We start from the raw sequence: 18,439 nt of genomic DNA, 5'->3' as shown, positions 1-18,439 counted from the left end.
CCTGGCAAAATGCACGTCCACTCTCTGGTGCCCCTGGAGAATCTGACCCTCTAATATGGTTGGCACTTCTGCTTTCCTCAACCTCTTTGAGCACCAGAGAAAACCAGGAGATGTTGTTGGGCATGGTTCTCACAGTGGGTCTTCCAGATGAGCAGGATCAAAAACACCCTGAAATTTGTTTGAAAGGCAAATTCCTTGGCCCCAGTGTAACCTACTAGATCCAAAGTTCTGAGGGAGCAGCCAAGCCATCTGTGTTTTCACAAGCCTTACAGGTGATTCTCATGCACACTCAAGTTTGAGAACCACTGGCATAGAAATCCTAGCTCTTTGCAATGTTTCTAGGACTCTGGGGGAATTCCTGGCGTGGGGAAAGGAAAAACCTATGGAGGGAAGTATACATAGTGAAGGATGAGAACCTGTCCTTGGTGATTGAAAACTGGCTGATCTAGGATGACCAGCTGGCTGACCCTACCCTGAAGTCCACTAGTTCCAGCTCTAACCAGAAAGACCTCAGAAAGGAGATGACATTGACAGTCTAAGTCACACTGAATTTGGGACAAAAAGATAGTGAATAAGGTGTTCCATAAATCTATGGATGGTGACGCTGGTGAAAGCATTGGAATATTAAGGCAAGTCTGTATCTAAAGTAAAAGGCTCTCTACTGAGTACAAATACATCCATGATGGAAAGCCCATTCATGATGGAAGAGATCACTGTAATTAACCTGCCACCAGGAAGATGACCGATCCCCTGTAAAACATGGTTGTATTAGAGGCTGAACATTGGTCTCTGTCACTGGCAGTAGATACATAAAAGAAAAGATGGCCAGGTCAGTTTTAGTTAAGGGAAACCTATTTTGTTGAGCCCGTATATGATCCTTCATCCTCGCTACACTGGTCACTTTATTCTTGAGTTCTGTGAACAAGTACTGTAGTGGCTGAGGAGGCAGGTCAACTGCAGACACAATTTCATCATTTTGTCACCCTGATTATGGAAAGACCCCTCTACGATGAATTCCCTTTGCTGTGCATTCACACAAAGAAAACACATATGCTCTTATCGTGCCCATTTTGAGAGATCTTTCCATGTGCCTCTTCTCCGGATTCTTTGCCACTAATCCTCAAATCTTATGACTCGAAGTCTCTGACTATCAGGCATAACCATTAGCCTCTGCCCATGAAGCAGTATACATCTATGCCTCTGATAATTTCTTCTCTCAAAGCGGAGAAACAAATTCACTGAGCAAAGATTTGCCCAATGAGAGAATACACTTTCCCCATTAATTAATGGCTATCCCTGATCGGAGCTATAAAAACCTGCTAGTGTGGGCACATTGTCAGAACCATCTATAAATCAGGAATGAAATATTTGGTCATAGGAAACTCCTGTTAGGTTGAAAATGTGAGTTGGAAGAGAAGTGTCGAAGTGAAACAAATGAATACCATGGGAATCTGAGTCATCTATTCGTTCAGCTCCCTTGTCTTTTCAGTGTCTGCTTAAGCTTGATGTCTTATAAACAACTTCCAGGTGCTAATGAAATACTGCAGAACATGTTTGATATTACAATGTGATTAATTAGATAGCAACTTAGGGTGTCATTGTCATACGTTCAATTACTACTAGGTTCCAGTAAGAAACTAGAAGGTGTTTCTCAAAAAAGAAAAACTTGATAAGCAACATCAGAAAAATGGCAGAGTTGGCAACTACAGGCTCTTATCCCTCCACAAAAATACTGAAAAACAAGCAGAAATTATAAGAACCAACTTTACCAGAACTCTGTAAAATAGTCAAAAGCTTACAGCAACCATTCAAATGTTGAGTCAAGAAAAAGACAATTTCAAAATAGGAAAGCTTCACGGCATTTTTACTTGCCTTTTCCCCATCCTTTCCCCATCAAGGGTGTGGTCATAAAGACTGCAGCCTGTGTTCCCAGTATGGGACTCTGGTCCCTGGTTCCAAAAGAGGCAGAGCAGACCTTATTCACAAGTTATTGTGTTTGTCTAGTCTGAACTTTCTGGGAGCTACCTGAAGGATTGATGCAAGGCACTCATTTCTTTTTGGCCTAACTCAGAACTCACATAGGGTAGGAAAGCATCAGGCAGTGCTAGAAAATATTATAAGGTGAACAAACACCTGCAAACACCTGGAGCAAAAGATTACAGTTGAAAGACACAATAGATCACCTAAATCTTAGAAGATAAACTGAAAAGATAATTTCTTTAGGAAAATAGGACATTCAAAAGTACATGCCTAGGGCACAATGCATGCTCGGAAAAGATCTGAGAAGACCCTGAGCTTCTATCACTGGCTGATCTTTAAGCTAACATAGCCAAACTAGAAAAACTGGAGAAGTGGTTTGTTTTTGTTTTACATTTGGTTTCTGGAATTTAAGGAAATCTCTGTCAAAACATCAGCTGAACACAAACTAAAGAAACCAAGATTTCAGGGATCACACACAACAAAAAATAGGGTTAGTGCAAAAATAGTTTGGAAAAGTCAGTAAAGAAATGGATAATTACAACCTTCAACTATCAAAACTAGCAAACCCCAGGGTCAGCCCTATGGCCTCATGGTTCGGTTCAGCACACTCTGCTCCAGTGGCCCAGGTTCAGTTCCCGGGTGTGGACCTACACAACTCGTCAGTTGCCATGCTGTGGTGGCAACCCACATACAAAATGGAGGAAGATTGGTACAGCTGTTAGCTCAGGGCAAATCTTCCTCAGCAAAAAAAAAAAAAAGGCCAACCCTGGAAAAGAAGGAGAATCTGATTTCCAATGTTACCACATTATAATATATAAATGTTAAGTTTTCAGCAACAACAACAAAAAAATCACAGGGATGCAAAGGATTTCCAATCCCAAAGAAAAACATGAACTGACAAAAACTATCCCTGAGGAAGCTCAGATACTGGACTTACTAGGATAATTCTAAAATAACTGTCTTAAATATGCTCAAAGAGCTAAAGGAAACCAAACAAAAATAAATAAAGGAAATCGGCAAAATGAGGTATGAATAAAATGAGAATATTAGTGAAGAGATAGAAAAATTATAAAAGGGCATCAAATGGAAATTCTGGAGTTTAAAAGTACAATGACTGACATAAAAAATTCACTAGAGAGGTTGAACAGCACAATGGAGCAGACAGAATAGTGAATTAATGAATTTGAAATATAGGACAATTGATATTACCCAGTCTGAAGAGAAGAAAGAAAATAGAATGAAGAAGTTAACAGCCTAAGGAAACTGTGGGCCACCATTAAGCAGACCAAGTTATGTATTGAGGGAGTCCCAGAAAAAAAAAAGAGAGAGAGAAAAGGGGAGAAAAAATATTTTAAGAAATTATAGCCCAAAACATTCCAAATTTGATGAAAGACATGAATCTATAAATCCAGGAAGTTCCACAATGTCTAAGCAGGATAAATTCAAATAGATACACATTGTAATCAAAGTTTCAAAAGATAAAGACAAAGAGAATGTTGAAAGCAGTAAGAGAAAAGCAATTCACCATGTACAATAAGATTAATAACTGATTTCAAAAAAGAAACTGTGGATGCTCAAAGGATGACATATTCAAAGTGCTAAAAAAAAAACCTGTCAAGAATTCTAATGCAGCAAAATGACCCCTCAAAAATGGAGAAATTAAGACATTCCCAGATAAACCGAAGCTGAGGGAGGTTATTATCAGTAGACTTGCCCTACACGACATGCTAAAGGAAATCCTTCAGGTTGAAATGAAAGGACAATAAAGAGTAGCTCAAAGTCATACAAAGAAGCAAACTTTTCTATAAAGGTGACTGCATAGATAAATGTAAAAGCTAATATGATTGCATTTTTGGTTTTTAAGTGCACTATTTCCCACATGATTTAAAAAATAAATGCATAAAAAGAATTATAGATCTATGTTGTTGAATACATAGTATATAAAGATGTAATTCATGACAACAACATAACAAGAAGAGATGGAGAAAGACGGGAGCAGACCTTTTGGTCTATTCAAGTTAATTGGTATCAAGTCAAACTAGATTGTTATAAATTTAGTCTGTTAATTGTAATTCCCATGGTAACCACTAAGATTATACCTGAGGGGGCAGCCCGGTGGTGCAGCAGTTAAGTTCCCATGTTCCGCTTCTGGTTCGCTGGTTCCGATCTCAGGTGCAGACCTATGCACTGCTTGGCAAGCCATGCTGTGGCAGGCGTCCCACATATAACGTAGAGGAAGACGGGCATGGATGTTAGCTCAGAGCCAGTCTTCCTCAGCAAAAAGAGGAGGATTGGCAGCAGATGTTAGCTCAGGGCTAATCTTCCTCAAAAAAAAAAAAAAAAAAAAAGAAGAACATACCTGAAATATATACACAAAAGGAAGTAAGAATGGAATCAAAATGGTACAGTACCAAAATTCAAGCCAACACAAAAGAAAGCAGAATTGGAGGAAATGAGGAGCAAAAGAATTGTAAGACACACGTAAAACAAATAGAAAAATATCAGAAGTCTTTTCTTATCAGTAATTTCTTAAAATGTAAATGGATTAAAGTCTTCAATCAAAATGTAGATTGGCAGAATGGATTTTAAAAAAAAACCTCTGAACTGTATGCTGATTCACAAGAGACTCAATTTGGATACAAAAACTTAAATAGGTTGGAAGTGACAGGATGGAAAAAGATATTCCATGCAAGTGATAACCAAATGAGAGCTGAAGTAGTTATGCTAATATTGGACAAAATAAATTCTAAAGAACAAACTATTACAAGACACAAAGACATTATACATTGATAAAAAGGTCAATTCATCAACAAGACATAAAAATTAAAAATATACATTCCAAATAACAGAGCCCCAAAACATATGAAGCAAACACCAATGAAACTGATGGGAGCAATAAACGGTTCTATCATAATAGTTGGAGACTTCTATATTCTACTTTCAATAATGGATAGAACATCTAGACTAAAGATCAGTCAGGATATAGAAGACTTCACACTACAAACCTTTACAACTAGGATATACAACTATGTACTGGGACTTTGGGGAGAGAAAAAAAAGAGGAAGATTGACAATAGACGTTAGTTCAGGGCCAATCTTCCTTACTGAAAAAACATGCCAAAAAAACACAAACTAGAAACCAAGTAGACATAACAAACATATACATAACACTCAACCCAACAACAGCAGAATACATATTCTTCTCAAGTGCACACGCAACGTTCTTTGGAATAGACCATATGTTAAGAGACAAAACAAGTTTTAATAAATTTAAAAATATTGAAATAAAGCAAAATACTTTCTTTGACCACAATGGAATAAAGCTAGAAATCAATAACTGAAGAAAAACTAAAAAACTTAAAAATATGTTGAAATTAAATAATACACTTTTAAACAAGCAATGGGCCAAAGTAGAAATCACAATGGTATTAAATACTCAGGAAAAAAAAATAAAAACACATCATAAAATTTATGGAATGGAGCAAAGGCAGTGCTCAGAGGAAAATTTATGGCTATAGAAACTTGTATTGAAAAAATAAAAGATGTAAAATAAACAATCTAATTACACCTTAAGGAACTAAAAAAAGAAGAGAAAACTAAACTTACAGCTAGAAAAAGGGAGGAAATTTTTAAAAATTAGAGTTTATATAAATGAAATAGAGAATAAAAACAATATAAAGAATTAACAAAACCAAAAGTAGATTATTTTAAAAGATCAACCAAATTGAAAAACTTTAGCTATACTGACAAAGGAAAGAAGAGAAAAGATGCAAATAACTAAAATCAGAAATGAAAGTGGAGACGTTACTGCAGATCTTATAGAAATAAAAAGAATTATAAGAGACCACTATGAGCACTTACATGTAAACAAATTAGAAACCTAGGTGAAATGGACAAATTTCTGGAAACACACAAATCACTGAAACTGACTCAGGAAGAAATAAAAAATCCAAACAGAATCAGACCTATAACAAGTAAAGAGATTGAACTGGTAATTAATAACCTTTCAACAAAGGAAGCTCCAGGAATAGATGGCCTCATTGGTGAATTCCACCAAACATTTACAAAAAATTAACACCAATACTTTTCAAACTATTCCAAAAACTTAAAGAAAAAATACTTCCTAACTCATTCAATGGTACCAGCATTATGTTGAAATCAAAGAAAGATAGAAATATCACAAGAAAAAGAAAATAGACCAATAACCCTTATGAACATAGATTCAAAGTCCTCCATAAAATACTAGTGAGCCAAATCCAGCAGCATTTAGAAGTATGGTACATCATGACCCACTGGAATTTATTGCAGGGATGCAAGATGGTTCAATGTAAGAAAATTAATCAGTGTAATTCACCAAATTAACAGAACAGGGAAAAAAAAATTGAACATCTCAATTGATGCAGAAAAGACATGTGACAAACCCAGCATGCTTTCATGATGAATCCACGCAGAAAACTAGCAATGAAGGTAATTTCATTAATATGATAAAGGGCATTCATGAAAAACCCACAGCAAACATACTCAATGGTGAAAGACAGAAAGCTTTTCCCCTAAGATCAGGAAAAAGTCAAGGACGCCCACTGTTACCACTGCTATTCAACACCGTACTAGAAGTTCAAGCTAGAACAATTAGGCAAGAAAAATAAATGAAAGACATCCAAACTGAAAAAGAGGAAGTAAAACTCTCCCTATTTGCAGATTACATGATTCTATATATAGAAAATCCCCCCAAATCCACCAAAAACCTATCTATGCTAATAAATGAATCCAGCAAAATCAGAGTATAAAACCAACACACACAAAAAAATTATTTCTATACTTCACTATGAACAAACCAAAATGGAAATTAAGAAAACAATTCCACTTACAAAAATACCTAGGGATAAACTTACCCAAGAAGGTGAAAGATTTGTACACTGAAAACTATAAAACATTGCCAAAAGAAATTAAAGAAGATATAAATAAATGGAAAGACATTGGAATCATAGATTGAAAGACATAATATTGTTAAGATTTCAACACTATACGAAGCAATCTAAAGATTCTATATGATCACTATCAAAATTCCAACAGTAATTTTTGCAGAAAAGGGAAATCCAATCCTTAAATTCATATGAAATTGCAGGGTGCCCCAAATAACCAAAACAATCTTGGGAAAAAAATAATTCCTGATTTCAAAACTTACTGGAAGTCTACAGTAATCAAAACAGTGTAGTGCTGACACAAAGATAGGTTATGGAACAATGGAATAGAAATTAGAGCCCAGAAGTTAATCCAAACACCTATGACCAACTGATTTTCAACACAGATGCGAAGACAATTCAATGGGGAAAGAATAGCCTGTATACCAAGTGGTGCTGGGGCAACTGGACAGCCAGATGCAAAAGAAAGAAGTTAGACCCCCTGCTTTATATCATATTAAAAAATGAACTTGAAATGCATCAATGACCGAAATGTAAGAGCTAAACCCATAAAACTCTTAGAAGAAAACATAGGCATAAATCTTTGGGACTTTGAATTTGGCAATGGATTCTTTGAAATGACGCCAAAAATAAAAGCAACAAAGGAAAAAGTAGACAAATTGGACTTCATCAAAATTACAACCTTTTGTGCATCAAGAGACATTATCCAGAAATTGGAAAGACAACCTACACAATGGGAGAAAATATTTCCAAGTCATATATTTCATAAATGTATAATACCCAAGTATATATAAATAACTCTTTTTCTTTTCTTTTTTTTTTTTTTGAGGAAGATTAGCCCTGAGCTAACATCTGCCAAACCTCCTCGTTTTTGCTGAAGAAGCCTGGCCCTGAGCTAACATCCGTGCCCATCTTCCTCTACTTTATACGTGGGACGCCTACCACAGCATGGTGTGCCAAGTGGTACCATGTCCACACCTGGGATCCCAACCAGCAAACCCCAGGCTGCTGAGAAGCGGAACTTGCAAACTTAACCACTGTGCCACCTGGCTGGCCCCTATACAAATAACTCTTACAATCCAGCAGCAAAATGATAACCCAAATTTTAAAAGGGCAAAAGACTTGAATAGACATTTCTCCAAAGAAGAATGGCCACTTGTATGGCCATTATAAGTTATATGGCCAATAGCATATGCTCAACACCATTATTCATTAGGGAACTGCAAATCAAATCTGTGAAAAGATACCACTTCACAACCACTAGGATGGTTATAATTTAAAAAAATAGAAAATATCAAGTGTTGACAAGGTTGCAGAGATCCTGGAACCTTCACACATTGCTGATGGGAATATAAAATGATTCAGCTGCTATTGGAAATAATTTGGCAATTCCTCAAAAAAATAAATATAGAATGATCATATGACCTTGAAATCCTTCTCTCGGGTATATACTCCAAAAAGGATTTAAAACAGAGACTCAAAAATGTACATGTACATGCATGCATATAGCAGCACTCAAAGGTGGAAACAGCCCAAATGTCCCTCAACTGATGACTGGATAAAGAAATTATTGTCTAGAAAATGGACTATCATTCAGCCAAGAAAAAGGAGTGGAGTACCCTACAACACAGATGAACTTTGAAAATATGCTAAGTGAAGAAGCCAGACACTAAAGGTGTAGAATGTTGCAGGATTCTATTTATGTAGAATTTCTTTAATAGACAAATCATAGAGACAGAACGCAGGTTGGTGGTTTCAAGGGACTGTAGGAGAGGATGAGAAGAAGCTGCTTAGTGGGTAAGGGGTTTTATTTTGGAATGATGGAAATGTTTTCAAACTAGAGGAGCTGGTTGCACAACACTGTGAAGGTACTAAATGTCACTGAATGGTTCACTTTAAGGTGGTGATTTTATCTTACGTAAATTTCACCTCAGTAAAGTAGAAAAGGAGGGTGGGATAGTTGTCTCTAGAAGACTCACGTCTTTGCTCCAACATCTTAGTGATTTTGTGTGTTATTCTCCTGTCATAGTTTTCCAAGGGCTTCATACAGCATCCTTAAGAACCACAGAAGCTTTGGGGTGGCCCTGTGGTATAGTGCTTAAGTTCAGTGTGCTCCACTTTGGCAGCCCAAGGATCACGGGTTTAGATCCTGGGCACAGACCTACACCACTGGTCAGCCATGCTGTGGCGGTGGCCTATATACAAAATACAGGAAGATTGGCACAGATTCCAGCTCAGGGTTAACCTTCCTCAAGCTAAAAAAAAGGAAGATTGGCAGTGGATGTTAGCTCTGGGCAAATCTTCCTCAGCAAAAAAACCCAAAAAAGACCACAGATATTTCAAGTTCCATTGGATCTGCTGCATTTTAAGGCATAAATGAAAAAACAGGAGTCCAGATCTGCTTCTGAACTTCTTTTGCTCTATGTCCCTCTCAAAACCAGTAGATTTATCGATTAGTAAATTGTTCAAAAAAGACATTCAAGTCCAGTATATATAACCTCCATAATCTAAAATTGCCCACACAAAATGACTTTGTGCGTCTTTCTATGGACATGAGCAACATGTCCTTCATTTTGGAGAAAATAACCAACATGCCATAAACCACAGGATCTCTGAAAATTTCATCCACATGTCAGACCTCTGTAATTTCACTGAATTTACCTTCCACTTGCTGGTCTTTTTTTATATTTCACAATGGGGACTATAAAGATAGCAGTGATCACATCAAAGCAAGAAGACAAAAATTTGACTAAGCCTTAGCAACCAACCTCAAAATTTACCATTTTTTAAAACAATGCTTGTAGATGATGATTTAATGCATTCACTGCAGAAATTATATTTACATAACAAAACATGACTTTTCATTTAGATCAAATGGCTGATTCTTCTAAATTAGTTTCATTTATATTTGATTCCAAGTTTTTTATGCATATGCAAAGTAGTAAAGAACAGTTGCTAGTAATTTGTCTTCAACAGCAGAAGATAGATTCTGCAAGTAGTTAAATGGGGTGAGACTTATGTAGGTATTATCGGATGTTTCAAAAAGAAAAAAGATCAAGTTAATTCTAATAAGGGGTCAAATTTTAGTCCATTCAGAGAAGCTAATAAAGAGTTGTTAGATGTTCATTCTGTTGAAGGTGAAACGTCTGATGTTATTGTGAATACAATTTTAAATTCAACTAAAAATTCAACTTTGTGAATTAATTTGTTTTATCGGAAAACTACAAATAAAAATTTTAGGGAGGCACAGTCTCATGGCAAAAAAAAAAGCCCTCTTTTTACTTAGTTAATGGACCAATAGAGCAAAAATATGTACTTAGAATTGTTTGCGGTATAACCATAATTCCCAGTTGCTTTCAAAGAAGCACCAATATTCTAATGGTTGAGGTAGAAACTATGGTCAAAATATATGAATGTTTATGCATCCACAGAGCAAATGAATTACAGAATTAGCATGAAAAAAAACGTTGACTACAAAAATTCAGCTTGGCAACACATATTCACTCTTTGTTGCTTAACATTAGCCAAATTTCATAATTGTTTGAGCATTTGAAGAACTATTTTGTAAATCAACTTAAATGTCCACAAAGGTGTTAAACTTTGTTTAAATGAGTCTTCTAAATCTGGCATGCATTTTATTAAAAGTCAGCTGTAAATCTTTAAGCATCATATTCAACAAATGGAGTACCAAAAAAATTCAGTCTTGAGTTTTGAGCAAATTTAGAATTTCAAAGCAAAGCTTGCAAACAGGAAGACATTTAAATCAAATCCTGCCAAAGCAACAGTGAACTGAGCAACTTAAACAAAGAGAATTCAAATGGTGTTCAAGATTTAATTTTTAAATTTTATAACAGCTCTTTCAAGTATCTCAACTGTGGGAAGAATCTTTTAGTAAAGCCCCTATTTTTGTTTTGATAAATTGATATTCAACACCAGAGCAGAATGAAATCAAGATGTCCTCTGGTTCTGGGGCATCCACGTTTGGTGAAACACTCAAAATAATTTGATGAGATTTTAGTCATAAAAATATTTTTCAAAGAAAGCTACACTTGATTGAGGCAAAATAACAGTCCTGGGAAAAAATACAGTCTAAAATAGATATCAATTTTATTACAAAAATAGAATTATGAGTAACTTCCATTTAGACTGCTAAACGTAAACATTATCTTTGAAATGACCAAGTATCTCAGCTCTTAGAATGACTGTACTTTTTCATTTAAAAAATATTGTGATCAATAGAGAAGGATTAATTGAAAATGTCAACAATTTGAAATTTGTTAAGCATAAAATGCAACCTTGAAGGACTTGTCAGACAAAAAAAATAATTAATATGACCATATGAGGGCCCAGCCTGGTGGTGTAGTGGTTAAGTTTACGCACTCTGCTTCGTCAGCCCGAGTTTTGGGGGTTCGGCTCCCAGGTGTGGACCTACACACTGCTCATCAAGCCATGCTGTGGCGGTATCCCACATACAAAACAGAGGAAGATTGCCACAGATGTCAGCTCGGGGACAATCTTCCTCAAGCAAAAAGAAGAAGATTGGCAACACGTGTTAGCTCAGGGCCAATCTTCTTCACAAAAAAAATGAATATTTTTTAAAAAGTACAATCTTCAAAAATACTAATGAGATAGATAAGCTATAAAATTGATACATGAGTAATGCCAAGAGTCCATTATTTTGTTTAATTTTTTTTATTTCAGATAATCAATATAGAGTTTGTTTTCCTTCATTTTGTTTTAAGGTACACAGAAAGACATCATCGTTTTGTTTTAGAAAAAAATCACAAAAAATATTTTTGAAAATAATATTTTATATACCTAAAAATAAAATAACTCCAAGTTGTTAATCAACATATGAATATTACAAAAATGATATAATTTTAACTCAATAAACTATGTGGTCAGCCTGTCGCCCTCATCAATTCCTCACCTGCAGCTGGCAGTGATCAGGTGCCAAAGATGGGTCATCATGTTATCTCCATGACCAGCTAGACAGATACAAATAAACACACAGCAGGAAACAGAATATAGCTTGGGGGTGAAGAGGATGGACCCTGGGGCCATGCCGTGGGGCTTTGTGGCCCCAGAACTGCCGCTTTCTGGCTGCGTGACCTTGCTTCAATTCCTTCATCTGTAAATAAAAATAGTAGTCCTAGCCTTCCTAGCCTTGCTGTGACAATCAAATGGGTCAGTATACATAAAGCACTGAGAGCAGTGTTTAACACATGGGAAGAACACAGGAAGCGTGGTTGATTTTACCTTTGCAATTTAAGGAACTGCATTATTACAGCTTCATTAGAGTTCTCTGCTGTCTGCAATTTCCCATCCGTTCGTATTGATGCCCCTAAGTCCTTGTTTAAAGAAACATGGGAGCTGCCACTATCTAGCAGTTTGAATTCTATTAGCTTCCTTCCCTTCCTTGTGTCCCGAGCCTTTTTTCAGTTACTCTGCCTGATTCCCTCCATATTTCAGCCTACTTTGTAGCAAACCAGCCTCCATTCCCGACTTTCTCTTTGCTGGACTTGCCAAATCTGTGCCTCAACCATAGCATATCAGCAGTAAGGAGACTCCTGAACCCAATCTGCCAACAGATAAGGAGGTGATGGAGATGAATCAAAACTCCCAGCTGGGATTTTCAACAGCTCGAAGGGAAACCATGATGGGTGTCTCCTGCCATGGGCCACCAAGCTGAAAGACAACAGACTCACACATGGTGTCATCTTCAAGCCTCCCAGTTCCAATCCAGGAGTCCTTTCGTTTTGCTTGAATCCAGGCGCCAATTGCCGAGATGGCTTCATGTGTGGTTATGCCAAACAGCAACTTTATTTGTTTGGATTTACGATTCTAGCAAAAGGGAAACAAGAATGGCTTCTAGCCCAGCAATGCATGTGCACAAAGACAAAGCAAACAAAAGGAACAGGAAAATGACGGGCCTGAAGTTAGAAAGAAAGGCTTCCCTTTAGTAACATTTACTGGTGAGGTAAACACTGAATAGGATGACTGCGCTTGGCTCTCAAGGCAAGATGAGCTAAATGTTTTTAGCCAAATTCTCATCCAAATTAGAGAGGTTAAGCCTTCCTGGGTGCCAAGAAGTGAATTCTCATTCACTCTGCAAGTTCTACTGCCATCTGAGACTAGGTAATTGAATCACAAGTGGTACCCAATTTGATGTAGGCTAAAGTCCTAATAATAGAAGCACAGAGTGTTTCCTCTGGTTATAGGATTCTGGGAACTCTCCTGACAAATTATTTCTCCTCTCTTCCTACAGGTTCTGGCATGTTTGTTTTATCTGTGTTCAAATATATTCACCTTGTGGCTAAGAACTGGCATCTTTCACTGCTCCTCCTGCAAGATCCCAGTTCTCCATTGGTGCTGAGCTTCCTACTCTCCCTTCCAAATACTTGGCTTGAAGCTCAGACTCTGTGGTCTTCTCCCAACCTAAGGCATTGGTCATGTTACTTCCCAGTTTCCTATTGTGATACTCCAGTTCTTTTGGCTCTCAACCAACTCTCTCCATGACACTAAAGTGGGGAAAATCTCTGTCCCATCTCCCAGAGTCTCTCTGAGCAGAAGGTCCTTATTAGGCCACAAGCACGACTGCCATGTGCTGTTTCTAATCTAATCTTTCGGGCTCAATCTGCATTACACTCAGCAAGCTAAACTAATCAACCCTAGTCCTAGCACCAAGCTTGCACAAAAGATCTGCCTTTTGCTTTGATCTTCCATCAACCATCATTTCCTGAGAACTCATCTTGTGCCATGCCCTGAGTCAGAAGCAAAATGTGTGGCTATGAAAGATACTGTTGTGTTAGTTTCCTAGGCTTCTGTAACAAAGTGCCACAAGTTGGGTGGCTTACGCAACAGAAATTTATGATCTCCTGGTTTCGGAGGTCTGAAATCCAAAATCAGGGCGGCAGCAGGGTTGGTTCTTTCTGGAAACTCCAAAGGAAAATCTGTTCCATTCCTTTCTCCTTTCTCCCAGATTTTAGTTGTTCTGGGAAATCCTGGCATTCCTTGACTTGAAAATAAATCACTCCAATCTCTGTCATATGTCCTCTTCCCTGTGTGTCTCTGTGTCTTCACATGACCTTCTTAACACTAGTTATTGGGTTTGGAGTCTACCTGAATCCAACATGACCTCATCTCAAGTTAACTAATTATATCCGCAAAGACTCTACTTTCAAATAGGTAATATTCTGAGGTTCCAGGTGGACATAAATTTCGGGGGAACCCTATTCAACTGAATACACTGTTCTTAAGGAGCTAAAAGAAGACACTCAACTAGCTTTGTATTACGGAAAATTTCTTTAAATGGTTCTACTCTTAAATGAGAGTGGGAAGATAAATAGAAGTCAGATAAGGTAGGGTCATTTGGAAGGGTTATCAGAAAATACTAACGACCAGGAAGACATTGGCGACCATGCATCTAACATAGCATCAAACTTCAGGTTCATCTTGCGCCCTCTAGGTATACCTAGTGGTCCCAAATGTGAGAGAAGTGAAGGCAGATGTTTGTTTATCCAGGCGCATGGAATCATTTATGAACAGAGGGAGAAAGAGGACGAGGATATTGGCCAGAATGCTCTATAGAAAAATAAAGCGCATCTGAGAGGACATTGCTGGATGGGAGAACACAAAAAGCAAAGTTCTGCTGTCTTAATAAATTGAGGACCCTAAATGGCAGAAAGCACGGAAGTTTAAGTTCAGACAGTAGTAGTAAGATCCAGAAGTGGGAAGATCCCAGGTTCCAGGAGGTCAGATGAGCATTTTTGCATGTGACCTGGAGGGAAATCAGGTATTAGGGGTAAAGCAGAAGACCGTAGACCAGGTGGCCAAGTCGTTCAAATTGCAGTGAGTGGCTAAACAGATGATGGACAGAGAGCAGTAGAAAGTTTTATAGTTGGACATCACGAGCCTCAAACAATAACCGTTGCAACTGCGAACATTTATTAAGTGATTTCTGTGAGCTGGGCACTGATACATTTATTACCTTAATCCTCAAAATGTTCCTGCTGTTACTCTCCTCAATTTACAAATGAGCACTGAAGGGTCAGATAACCTTTCAACTGGCAGGACAGCAGGATTTTCTTCCAGGCCACCTGACTCCTCGTTGTGCACATTTAACCACTAATGCAAATGAGGGGCCTGGTTTATGCGAGTGTAGAGTGATAGATTGGAAGAGGCACCAAGGAGTAAAAGGATGATGAAGCTGTCTTCCTACTTTTAAATGAGCATCTGCTGAAGAGGATTGCCAGAAATTAGCATCAATAGAGGATACGGAATTTCAGTTTTATCAGATAGCAGAAAGATTCAGTGAGGACTTTGACCATGGGCATGTGCTGATTTAACATAGAGCAAGACCTGAAAGACTCCAGTGCTTGAGGAAGGTCAACAGTGCAAAGGTGGATGTAGGAAATAGAGGAACTCTAAAACAACATGGGGTTGAAAGGCTTGTGTTTTGTGATAGAATAGAGTTGTATGGACATGAGGCAGGATGGACGTGCTGACTAGTTTTAAGATTTCTCATGCAACTCTGGATAGAGCTGTTTACCACCAGCATGCACTAGGGCCCAGCGAGCCATTAGATGCTTGGTGATTCCACTGGACAAGGCATCATATTTGGTCATCATACCATGAGGCATAAACTTTATCCTTCCACCTTCACTACGATATATTTACATTCATAATAAATCTCAGCTTAGATTTTCTCTGGGCTACAGGTAAAAATGCAGCAAAGATAAGACTATATTCCATTTCAAGGCTACTTGCTGACTTTTCAGTCACTCCTTGTCTTTGTCACTGGTAGATAAGCTAAGTTTGGTGCTGAAAACACATATCAATCTTACAGGTAGCTGAAGCTAGCTCAGGCCAGGGGTCATCCTCCAAGCTGCCATTCAGAGCCATGGCAACCCAGATGTTATCCATCAGATTGGTTTAAGGAGGCAGGTCTGTTATGAATCCAAAGACAGGAGGAATTAAACAAGAGATATAATAGACTAGTGGGACTTCAGGTATTGATCACATCCTTGGCCAAGTGGAGAATGGTTTTCGACATCAGATCCCAGGAAATGAGCTAACAGTAACACTATGAAATGAACACTCTCATAGACCTTTTAAAGGTAAAAACTCAGATAAATACAGACATTCAAGGCCACACAAGGTACAGACAAAAGCACCGTCTACAGAGTAGGCAGGACACCATCTTGACTACAATTGTGTCCACATCCATGTACACATGCACAAGTGCATGCATAGATACACGCATACATACAAAAGGAAAGTGATTGATCTGACCCTTAATTTAAAACCGTGCCATCCAACATGGTAGGTGCTTGCCACATGTGGCTATGAAATACTTGAAATATGTCCAGTGGGACTAAGGAGCTGAACTTTAATAAGACACGAGGTCTTACAAAGTCAGGAACGTGGTGGGAGAAGAAGGAACAAAGCCATGAACTACCTTTGTAAGTTTTGTTGTTTAAGCTTGTTAATATCCCCAGCAAGTACATGACCGATCACTCTTCACCTCTCTCACTGTTAAACCTACATTGCCATTTTGATGAATGCCTAAAATCCACTGGGAATCAGATGATCACCTTTTTCACACTATCTGAACTGTCTCTCCCAATTCAATCAATCACTCAAGTTCTGCAAATTCTACTATCTCAGAGGTTTTTTAATTTTATTTCCTGTCCTCCAGCTCCTGAGCATTAATTCAGGCCCATCTACCTCTTTGCATGGAAGTCTGCAGGAATGACCCAACCAAGTGCCTAGTGCCTGGGCACACACATACATCATGCTGTAGCCAGGCTCATCTGGTTGAATATCATCTCACTGCCCTGATGAAAACCTACCAATGTCTCCCCAGGGGCTTCAGAACAAATCTGAATTTTTCAGTAATCAAAGAAATATCCAACCTGGCCACAGTGTCAGTCTCACTTTTCCCAAACTTTCTCTGCCACTTCAAGACCTAAGTTCATGTTATATTCTCTGTCCCTTCTGGTTTTTTGCACATGCTCTTCCCTCTACTTGGACTGGCCAAGTTCTTCAGGAAGCTGTCTGGACCCATGGACCATCTACAATCTCTGAAAGATATTCTGTTTCTTCTTCAACACTATTACAGAATTTATTTCTGTTGCATCCATGTCTCGTAGCAATGGAATTGCTGTGTACACCCAACTGCAAACTCCTTGACAGCATACTGCCTGCCTCCTTCACATTTGTGTGCCCAGTGCTCACGAAGAAATCTGATGTGGTCTTTCAACCTGTGTGCCTTAGCTGTGGTCACCACCCACAGGACTCAAGAGGGAGCTGAGGGTGCCCTCAGCAGGATTTCCATCCCTTATGAGACAGCAGGAATGGTTAATTATTCCCTGAGTCATTTCTAAACCTAAGATTAGTGATCCTCGAAAGTCATCTACTCAGAGTTAGTTTTCATAGATGAGAGTATAAGATCAATTTGAAAAAATAAAACTTTTCAAAATTTAAACTCAGGGACTCTCCTTTATTTATTAAGAGAGACAAAAATATTGTTACTTGGCTGGCCCATGCCTGAGTGGTTAACTTTGCATGCTCTGCTTCGGTGGCCCAGGGCTTCACTGGTTCAGATCCTGGCATGGACCAAGCACCATTCATCAAGCCATGCTGAGGCAGCGCCCCACATAGTACAACTGGAAGGACCTGCAACTAGAATACACAACTACGTACTGAGGGGCTTTGGGGAGAAGAAGGAAAAAAAAAACATCGGCAACAGATGTTAGCCCAGAGCAATCTTTAAAAAACATATATACATAAACATACACCCAATAATGGAAATGTATATTTTTGGTTTTGTTATATACATAAACAATACTGTGCTCTATAGCTCATTTTATATGAATAATATGACTCTTCCCCAACAAAAAACAGTGGTATTCAGAAAGCAGTGATACATTATTTTCAAATAAATGAAAGAAAACAATAGCCAACCTAAAATTCTATACCCAGAAAAAGTATTCATCAATAAAGTAAAATAAAAACATTCTGAGACAAATGAAAACTAAAAATATGTCTCCAAGAAACACTTAAAATAAAAACAAAATATGGGGCTGGCCTGGTGGTGTAGTGGTTAAGTTTGCAAGCCCAGTTTCGGTGGCCCGAGTTTCACCAGTTCAGATCCCAGGCACAGAACTATGCACCACTCATCAAGGCATGCTGTGGCAGGTGTCCCACATATAAAGTAGAGGAAGATGGGCATGGATGTTAGCTCAGGGCCAGTCTTCCTCAGCAAAAAGAGGAGGATTGGCAGCAGATGTTGGCTCAGGGCTAATCTTCATCAAAAATAAATAAATAAAAATAAAATAGATTAAACAAATTAAAAAAATAAAAACAAAATAAAGAAAATTATTCTGGCAGGTAAAAAAAATGATCCAGGAACAGAGATGCAAAAAAAATGAAGAGTAATAAAAAAGAAAATGTATGGTAATATAAATACACTTTTATATTGACTGTATAAAAATCATAATGTCTGTGAAGTTTAAAATGTGTAGAAATTAAAA

The 18,439-nt window shown here is 37.9% G+C and overlaps 1 long non-coding RNA gene across 1 annotated transcript in view; it reads left to right on the top strand.

The window, feature by feature from the left end:
- Window positions 1-8,630: 8,630 nt before the first annotated feature.
- The window catches only part of LOC139082887 (uncharacterized), a 109,679-nt gene continuing 99,870 nt past the window's right edge, over window positions 8,631-18,439 (top strand). The window contains exon 1 of the long non-coding RNA XR_011539229.1: window positions 8,631-8,699. This is a non-coding gene — a long non-coding RNA (uncharacterized lncRNA). The remainder of the gene's footprint in view (window positions 8,700-18,439) is intronic.

This window comes from Equus przewalskii, chromosome 1, assembly GCF_037783145.1.
Source record: "Equus przewalskii isolate Varuska chromosome 1, EquPr2, whole genome shotgun sequence".
Lineage (NCBI taxonomy): Eukaryota > Metazoa > Chordata > Mammalia > Perissodactyla > Equidae > Equus > Equus przewalskii.
Note: the sequence above shows the minus strand (reverse complement) of the source record. Positions and strands in the feature narration are given on the sequence as shown.